This window comes from Triticum dicoccoides, chromosome 7A (assembly GCF_002162155.2).
Source record: "Triticum dicoccoides isolate Atlit2015 ecotype Zavitan chromosome 7A, WEW_v2.0, whole genome shotgun sequence".
In the NCBI taxonomy this organism is placed as follows: Eukaryota; Viridiplantae; Streptophyta; class Magnoliopsida; order Poales; family Poaceae; genus Triticum; species Triticum dicoccoides.
The window spans coordinates 374,778,368-374,788,825 of NC_041392.1; positions in this window are offsets into that span (position 1 = coordinate 374,778,368).

The window sequence follows — 10,458 nt, forward strand, 5'->3', positions numbered from 1 at the left end:
CAAGCGATGGTGCCCGAGGCCTACCCTGCCTTGCCTCGCGTCTCCCCGTTGTCGCCCGACCTCGCCGGCCGTTCGATCGAAGCCGCCTCCCCGACCGCCTTGCGTCAGACGCCCCTGCAACCTTCCTTTTTCTTTTTCGCTGAAGCTCTCCCTGACCACCTCCCTCGTCTTGTTTCTCTCACAGGAGACAAGGCTGCAGCTTGGAGCGTCTCCACCGACGCCTCCCTTCGTCTGTGGTTCCGTCCGGCCTAGCTGCCTCACCAACAGGAGCAGCAGTAGACCGTGGCGCACCACCTCCTAGCGCTGCTGCCCCAAACCTCTTCTCGTCGGAGTTCCCGCTTCGTCAGCCGCCGTCGTTTGTCACTGAAAGCACCAGCGCCGCCACACCTCGACTACCTGGACCGCACGCGCGTCAAGTCCGCTCGCCCGCGTCGACCCACCACCCCGCCAAGTCGTTGGAGTCCGCCATGGCCGTCCAAACCCAGCTGCTGCCTTCCCGTCCAGCGCCACTGCTACTCTGCTTCTGACAGCAGATGAACACGCCCGCTTCAGTGCCTCCTCGCTGTCTAGATCGAGCGGGAGGAGCACCCGGTCCAGCCGCGTGCGTTGACTGCGCCTCCAAGGTCCAGCCCGCCTCTCTAGCTGCGCCCAGCAACTGGCCTGCCTGGGCCTCTCCACCAACCGACTGGGCCTCATCCCACTGGGTGAGGCCACCCCAGCGCCCCTTTTTTTCTTTTTCTTTCCTCTGTTGGGCTTCCTGCTCAGATGCGGCCCGTATCATGTTTTTTCCCTTGGACGGATTTAGCTAATTTTTCCAGAGACTAACCGTTTTACACACACACCCCTGTTGTTCATGCATATTTTATCTCTCAAACGGTGCATCATATTAAAAAAAGTTATATATGAAAAATGCTTAGAATTATGTGTAGATTAATAATATGCCACTTTCATCTATGTTTAAAATGTTTAAAATGTTGTTTGTTTAAATTTTGCCTATTGCCATGCTAAAATGCTTTATTTCATAACTAAATAACCGTAACTCGGAATTTAATAAACTTTATATGTAAATGGGGTGGAAAAATGCCTAGATTATCATGGTGGCTTTACTTTGCATGTGTAAAAACTCCAAAATTTGGTTTAGGGCAGAACAGTACCAAATCCATAATTATGCTCATGAGGATTTTCCGGACTTGTTGCTTGTTGTTCCGGCCTCATTTAAACTTGCCTAGATAGGTAGTTTTACTTTGCTTCACCCCTTGCCATGCTAAACAACATTTAATATTGTTGAGTTCATAAACGAGATCGAACTAAATAAGTCATGTGGTGTTTCGTCAATATGCAACTCGTTGCATATTGAGCTCCACTTAATTTGTAGTGTAGTTTGTTGCACTTCTCCATGCCATGCCTCATTAAACTGGACATGCATCATACTCGATTGTGCATCATGCCATGTTGATGTGTTGAATGTTTACTATGTGGTTTTCTTCTTTCCGGTGTTGCTTCTTCGGGTTGGTTCCGATAATGTCACGTTTGTGGGGATTCGTTCAACTACGTCCGTTTGTCTTCTTCATGGACTCGTTCTTCTTCCTTGCGGGATCTCAGGCAAGATGACCATACCCTCGAAATCACTTCTATATTTGCTTGCTAGTTGCTCGCTCTTTTGCTATGCCGCGATACCTACCACTTGCTATATCATGCCTCCCATATTGCCATGTGAAGCCTCTAACCCACCTTGTCCTAGCAAACCGTCGTTTGGCTATGTTACCGCTTTGCTGAGCCCCTCTCATAGAGTTGTTAGTTGCAGGTGAAGATGGAGTTTGTTCCTTATTGGAACATGGATATTTGTTGGGATATCACAATATCTCTTATTTAATTAATGCATCTATATACTTGGTAAAGGGTGGGAGGCTCCGCCTTATGCCTGGTGTTTTGTTCCACTCTTGCCGCCCTAGTTTCCATCATACCGGTGTTATGTTCCTTGATTTTGTGTTCCTTACACGGTTGGGTGTTATGGGAACCCCTTGACAGTTCGTTTTGAATAAAACTCCTCCAGCAAGGCCCGACCTTGGTTTTACCATTTGCCTATCTACCACCATATACCTTCCCTTGGGTTCTCCAGACTCAAGGGTCATCTTATTTTAACCCCCCCCCCCGGGCCAGTGCTCCTCTGAGTGTTGGTCCGAACCGAGCTGCCTGCGGGGCCACCTCGGGGAAACTTGAGGGTTGGTTTTACTCGTAGCTAGTATCATCCGGTGTTGCCCTGAGAACGAGATACGTGCGACTCCTATTGGGATTTGTCGGCATATCGGGTGGCTTTGCTGGTCTTGTTTTACCATTGTCGAAATGTCTTGTAACCGGGATTCCGAGTCTGATCGGGTCGTCCTGGGAGAAGGAATATCCTTCGTTGACCGTGAGAGCTTGTGATGGGCTAAGTTGGGACACCACTGCAGGGATTTGAACTTTCGAAAGCCGTGCCCGCGGTTATGGGCAGATGGGAATTTGTTAATATCCGGTTGTAGAAAACCTGACACTAAACTTAATTAAAATGCATCACCGCCTGTGTAGCCGTGATGGTCTCTTTCCGGCGGAGCCCGGGAAGTGAACACAGCGTTGGAGTTATGCTTGAATGTAAGTAGTTTCAGGATCACTTCTTGATAACTTCTAGTTAACGACCGTGCTTTGGTTCTCTTCTCGCTCTCAGTTGCGTAAGTTAGCCACCATATATGCTAGTGCTTGCTGCAGCTCCACCTCACTACCTTTCCTACCCATAAGCTTAAATAGTCTTGATCGTGAGGGTGTGAGATTGCTGAGTCCCAGTGACTCACAGATTACTTCCAAAACCAGTTGCAGGTGCCGATGATACCAGTGAAGATGACGCAACCGAGCTCAAGGAGGAGCTCGAAGAAGATCGTGTTCGTTGTGTCATTTTCCTTTTCAGACGATCAGTAGTGGAGCCCAGTCGGGGCGATCGGGGATCTATTGCATTTGGGGTGGTCTTTCTTTATTTGGTTCCGTAGTCGGACCTTCATGTATTGTGTGAAGTGGCGATTGTAAGCCAACTCTTTATCCCTTTCTTATTCTGTACATGGGATGGGTAAAGATTACCCCTCTTGCGACATGCCTACTATGCGGTTATGCCTCTAAGTCGTGCTCTGACACGTGGGAGATATAGCCGCATCGTGGGTGTTACAAGTTCATATCACAGCCTTCCCCGACTTAGGAGCCCCCTGCTTGATCGAATCGCTGGCGTTGTTGAGTCTAGAAATATTTTTTTTGAGTCTTATAGGATTATATATATCGGAGAGTAGGATTCTTTTTATTCCTCGGTCCCTTCGTCGCTCTGGTGAGGCATCCTGACGTAGAGTTTTGACTCTTCTCTTCTCAAAAATTTCACGATTTTTTTTAGGATCACGTGGGTATCTTGGAATCGTTTCGATGATTTTGTGACAAGAACATTGTTGTTGGTGCCTCCTGACATTTAGGGGTTGTGGCAGTGTCCTGGGGAGTTGAGCTCCGAGGTGTTGTCGTCACAATTTTATCGTTGCAGTTCTGGCATACCTGAGTTTGCCGACATCGAAAATCTCTTTTATGCAGTTGTTGGTGAGATAACCTCGACGCCATCCAGTACTGGGGCGGGAGTTCGGGAGTATTGCAGTAACTCGTATAACGGATGCTTTTTGAAGGTTGAGGTAAATGATTTTCGAAGGTTTCTTGGTTATGTGTTGAAGGATGGATACAGCTGGATGTAGGATTTGCTAGTTTTGGGTGAGATATTATGCTTCCCCTGTATCCCCAACACCTGATTGCATAACCGGAAAGTTTCGGGAGTTTATAAGTGGGAATTCAAGTAGCTCCTAGGATATCTTTCCGACAGATGTATGATATGAAACTAGGGTTCGACGTCTAGTGGTCCGCCTATCCACGGTTGGTTGTACAGTGGTCTCGTTGTGTCTTAAAGAGTCCTTGGCTATGCTGACTCGAGGACGCTTCGTATGTCATGTGCACTGCCTTGTACATGATGGTGTTGTACGATCGAGCCCGTGTGGGCCCCACCATGAAAACTTCAGACGAAATCTCTATCATATGTTTGTTCCGGCTTATTCTGCAAGCCAGTCCTTTGTTTTGTTTTTCAGTTGTGGCATTCGAGTTGCTTTGAAGTCAAATGTTGATTCCATACCTTTCCTAAGTGGTGTTCTCACACTTCTATGTGAATACCAATCCTTCTTGATCATCGAGGTTGTCATGTTAATTCTTTCCAACCGGTGTGTTTCCCTTCAAGTGGATCCGATCTTTTTAAACATCCGCAAGATCAATTCTAAGTTTTTTTTCTTCAACGGTGTTTGTTTTCATCCGTCCCAAGTTGCCTTTGTTTTTCCCGCCCTCCCAAACTTTTTCTTCGAGGACTCGGATTTCTTAATCAAGTATCCATCTTATCGATGTGAAGCCTCTCCATTCGTTTCCATCAATATTCTTATCCGGTGATTCTCAGGAAGACACTAAGGGAGGTTCTAGTTCATCATTCTTCGTTCTCTTTCTTCTCTGGTGGTTTCAATTCAAGCTTTCGGTGTTGATCACATTCCTTTCCTCGTTTCAAATGCTTTTCCCATGCCATTGCACTACTTAATCTTTCACTTCTCACTATTCAAATGTTTCGGAGTGCTGAAGATATCTCAGAAGAATCGTGTTTCCACTCTACATTCGTTCAAGCTCTTTTTAGGATGTTATCTCATTCAAGCCATCTAATTCAACCGACGCAATCTCCCTTTCAAGTAATCATTCAACGATGTATCTTTTGAGTGGGCCCTAACCCACATGTCTTTTTCCAGGATCTTACTTGACTCTTCTAATGTTCCCGGAGCTTCTCAAATTCTTTTCCAAGTTTGGCGTAAGAATGAATTATAATCAGTCAAATGCTTTCTCCAAGCTCTTTCAAATTATTTTCATCGTTGGGTTCAACCTTTCTAACTTTCATTCCGGAGTGCCTCAACAATTCATGGCGGTGTTCTCATTGTCATTCTCAACATTTGTAGACCGAAGAGGAGTTCCTCTTAAATCCTTACCCGTTCTTCCGAAGATGCGTGGTTCTAGCTTGATGACATCCTCTCATAATTGTTTTCGATTGTGAGAATCTTTTCTCCCATCAGGAGCAATTCAGGAGTCTTTTCAGTTTGATTCTCTGGAGGTCATCATTTCAGAAGATTTATTCTTTCCATTCTTCAGCTCTCGTTACCCAAATCTTACCGGTGCATCATTCTCTAATCAGCTCGGGATCTCTTTGTTCACTTGCATCTAAATTCCCCCAAGTACCGTCGTTCATTTCATAATTCTTCCCGGTGTTCCTTTATCTTTTCTTCAGTCATTTTAATTCTTATGGTGGTTCATTCAAGATTCCTTTTCTCTTGGTATCATATCAATTCATTCGTTCTTTCCAATCCTATCGGTGGTTCGTTGAAGTCTTTTCTCAAGTTTGCACTATATCTATCTTAATCCTTTCTATGAGTATAAGTAGTATGTCAAATCCATTGCTTGTCATCAATTTAATTGGTGAAGGATACGCATAACTAATTCTTATTATTGTTTCATCCAAGTGATCTAATTTCCTGATTTTCGGAGTGGTTCATCATATCACATTCTCGGTTCGAGATGCTTTATCTTTTCTTTTCCAAGAGTTCCAAGCTCTCTCAATTATATCTCCACGGAAATTCACCTAAATCATCGCAAGGCTTCACCTTGTATTTTCAATTCCTCATTCCTTTCGTTTGATCATCCTTTTGTTTACCGGAGTTCTTCATGGAGGCTCTACATGATGGTTCGTCAAGGATTATTTTCATTATTGAATTGTTCTTCAAGATATCTCTCAAAGTTATGGTCCGCCAAGCTATACTCAAAGATAAACATGGTGTTCAACACATGTCTTGTTTTGAGGAGTAAAAGTTTTCTTCATCTTGCAATCCGGAGTGCAATTGTTCTCCCTTATCTTTTGAGGTGGTAATATATCATTCTTCATTCATAAGAATGAGATATTTAAATCCATCAATCTCTTCATTGGAGTTATCTGGGGTTATATTTCACCTAAAACCTTCCCTAAGGAATGTTGCTATTGGGGTGCTTATCAATAATCCAAGTTACCTCCTATTCTCACGATGAAAGATGTTTTCATCTCTCCATCGCTCTCAAGCAAGCAATTGTTTTCGTTTGTGGCAGGTTTTCACCTCAAGTTTTTGAGATGTTTTTCCATAAGCCCTCAACAAGCCTGTTCTTTATGTTGTTGTTTTCCCAACAACTCCATTCAATCCTTCTTTTTAAGGATGCTCTCTCAAATTCATTTGAGGTAGCACATGTTGTTTTCTTTTCCGTTCTTTTCATTGCATTCTTTCATTTCTTCCAGAGACATTGTGATGATGCTCTTTTCACTCATCATCTCATATTGTGAAGATCATGTTCTTTCCTTTGCTTATCCATTCAACCGGAGTGTCGTGTTTTCATTCGTGCTCTCTCATCTTATCAGGTTTTGCCTCCCTTCTCAACCGGAGTGATGTCTGGAATCTTTCTTACCCCTTGTGCCATTCTTTCAATAGTTCCGGAGGAAATGTGTTGTTCATCTCATCAAATATCCTCTCATCTTTTTCAAGTTCATGTTCAATTCATTCCATTTATAGTCGGAGTGTTGTCCAAATTATACAATTCTTATTCCTTCTCTATCTTATTTTCATCGGAGTATTTTTTCTACCATTCCTCTTCTAATCGGACTCTCATCCAAGTGCTTCCATTTTGCCAAGTTCATATTCTATGCCTTCCATTTTTCCAACCGGAGTGTTGTCATAATTGATCTTACTGTTCCTTGTACATCTCGTTTCTACCGGAGTGCTCGCATGTACTTCTTGTCCATTGCAACCCCTTTTCTTGTCTTTCAACCTACAAGGTTCTAGTAATGTTCCTTGTTCCTCTTATTTAACGGAGTGTTTTCAAATTCGTTCATCTTCGTTGTATTCTTTCTTTCAATTTGTTCAACCTCTCAAGGTTCTTTGGTTTCACTCATTTGTCAAAGAAGCAACTTAGTTTTACCTCTTCTCTTCTTCTTCCGTTTCCCTCCGGTACCATCCTAGATCTCGGGACGAGATCCTCTCATAGTGGTGGAGTGTTGTGACGCCCCGAGACCGTTGCGCCAGTTGTCTTCCAGTTATTCGCTGTCTTGCCATGTCATTTGCTTGTGTGTTGAATCTTGCCATGTGATCATGTGCATTGCATCTTCATGTTTTTCAAAACTTGCATTCGTCCGGGTTTCCCCAGTTCCATCCTTTGTCTGTTCTGAGCCCAACCCCACTTGCACGCGCCCGCGGCACCTTAGAAATTTTGTTCTATAAGTGGCCGGGAAATATTCTCGGAATGGGTTGAAAGTTCGCACGCGGTGTTGTTATGTTGTCATTAGGTCGCCTGCCAAGTTTCATCGCATTCGGGGTTCGTTTGATGCCCCAACGGATAACTATAGCGGCAGTATAGCCAGTCTAACGTCGGACGTTTTCGGTCTCCGAAAACTGCTGCCGGGCCCTCTCTCTCTTCTCTCCTCTCAGCCTCGCCACAACCCACCTAGTCCATCCACCTAACCCTCCTCACATCCGGAGCCGTCCATTTGTTATCGAGGGGCCCCGAAACCCCCCCTAACCACCTAACCCCTCTTTGCACCGTGCTTCGACCCCCTCGCGTGCGTGTTCGAAACTTACCGAACCCGACTCGGACAGTCATCACCGTAGGATCCGGATCATCCCCAAACATCTACAAAACATCTTCGTTTTGTTAATTGGACTTCCTAACATATTTTTTCTCGGCCGTCCGATTTTGATCGGAGGGACGAGATAGCCCCTAAACTTAATCCCACCGTTATATATAAGAGGACCAAACCCTAAAATCTAGGAAGATGTCCCATCCATCAAATCCTCCGCCGCCATTGTTTTTCTCCCACCTCGAGATCCCCTTTGCACCAACCAGACATCACCTCTCGATCCCCACCTTCTCATCAATTTTAGCACCACCCAACTAGCGCTCTCCACCGATATCCCAACCTCCTCCTCCTCTTGATCCATCCCCGCGGCCACCTTCAGATCGAGCAGGAGCACTCGGCCTCGACCCGTCGCGTTGTCGTGCCGCCCGAACCTCCGTCCAGGACAGCCGGGAACCTCCCCGACCCTGTTGTTCCTCGCCGGACCAGCAGATCGACCTCGCTGCCTTGCTCAAGGTCACGCCAACCGCTCCCCATGCCCTCTCTCTTCTCTTTTCTATCTCTAACCCATCGGCCTCTCTCTTCCTCTTTCTCCCAGGAACCAAGCGATGGTGCCCGAGGACTACCCTGCCTCGTGTCGCATCTCCCCGTTGCAGCCCGACCTCGTCGGCCGTTCGATCGAAGCCGCCGGCCCGGCCGCCTTGCGTCAGACGCCCCTGCTCCCTTCCTTTTTTTTCTTTTTCGCTGAAGCTCTCCCTAAACACCTCCCTCATCCTATTTCTCTCACTGGAGACAACGCCGCCGCCTGGAGCGTCTCCACCGCCGACTCCCTCCGTCTCTAGTTCCATTCAGCCTCGTTGCCTCGCCAGCAGGAGCAGCAGTAGACCGTGGCGCACCACCTCCTAGCGTTGCTGCCCCGAACCTCTTCTCGCCGGAGTTCCCGCTTCGTCAGCCGCCGTCATTTGTCGCTGAAAGCACCAGCACCGCCACACCTAGACTGCCTGGACCGCACACGCATCAAGTCCGCTCGTCCGCGTCGACCCGCCACCCCGCCATGTCATTGGAGTCCGCCATGGCCGTCCGAACCCAGCTGCTGCCTTCCCGTCCAGCGCCGCTGCTGCTCTGCTTCTCATGAGCAGATGAACACGCCCACTTTAGTGCCTCCTCGCTGTCCAGATCGAGCGAGGGGAGTTCCTGGTCCAGCCGCGTGCGTTGACTGTGCCTCCAAGGTCCAGCCCGCCTCTCCAGCTGCAGCCCAGCAACTGGCCTACCAGGGCCTCTCCACCAATGGACTGGGCCTCAGCCCACTGGGTGAGGCCACCCCAGTGCCCCTTTTTTTCTTTTTCTTTCCTCTGTTGGGCTTCCTTCTCAGATGCGGCCCGTATCATGTTTTTTTCCCTTGGGCAGCTTTAGCTAATTTCTCTAGAGACTAACTGTTTTACAGAAACCCCCCTATTGTTCATGCATATTTTATTTATCAAATGGTGCATCATATTAAAAAAAGTTATATATGAAAAATGCTTAGAATTATGTGTAGCTTAATAATATGCCACTTTCATCTACGTTTAAAATGCTTAAAATGTTGTTTGTTTAAATTTTGCCTATTGGCATGCTAAAATGCTTTATTTCATAACTAAATAACCGTAACTCGGAATTTAATAAACTTTATATGTAAATGGGGTGAAAAAATGCCTAGATTATCATGGTGGCTTTACTTTGCATGTTTAACAACTCTAAAATTTGGTTTAGGGCAGAACAGTACCAAATCCATAATTATGCTCATGAGGATTTTCTGGACTTGTTGCTTGTTGTTCCGGCCTCATTTAAACTTGCCTTGATAGGTAGTTTTACTTTGCTTCACCCCTTGCCATGCTAAACAACATTTAATATTGTTGAGTTCATAAACGTGACTGAACTAAATAAGTCATGTGGTGTTTCGTCAATATGCAACGTTGCATGTTGAGCTCCACTTAATTTGTGGTGTTGTTTGTTGCAATTTGCCATGCCATGCCTCATTAAACCGGACATGCATCATACTCGATTGTGCATCATGCCATGTTGATGTGTTGAATGTTTACTATGTGGTTTGCTTCTTTCCGATGTTGCTTCTTTGGGTTGGTTCCGATAATGTCGCATTTGTGAGGATTCGTTCGACTACGTCCGTTTGTCTTCTTCATGGACTCGTTCTTCTTCCTTGCGGGATCTCAGGCAAGATGACCATACCCTCGAAATCACTCCTATCTTTGCTTGCTAGTTGCTCGCTCTTTTGCTATGCCGCGATACCTACCACATGCTATATCATGCCTCCCATATTGCCATGTCAAGCCTCTAACCCACCTTGTCCTAGCAAACCATTGTTTGGCTATGTTACTGCTTTGCTCAGCCCCTCTTATAGCGTTGTTAGTTGCAGGTGAAGATGGAGTTTGTTCCTTATTGGAACATGGATATTTGTTGGGATATCACAATATCTCTTATTTAATTAATGCATCTATATACTTGGTAAAGGGTGGAAGGCTCGGCCTCATGCCTGGTGTTTTGTTCCACTCTTGCTTCCCTAGTTTCCGTCATACCGGTGTTATGTTCCATCATTTTTCGTTCCTTACGTGGTTGGGTGTTATGGGAACCCCTTGACAGTTCGTTTTGAATAAAACTCCTCCAACAAGGCCGGACCTTGGTTTTACCATTTGCCTACCTACCACCATATACCTTCCCTTGGGTTCTGCAAACTCAAGGGTCATCTT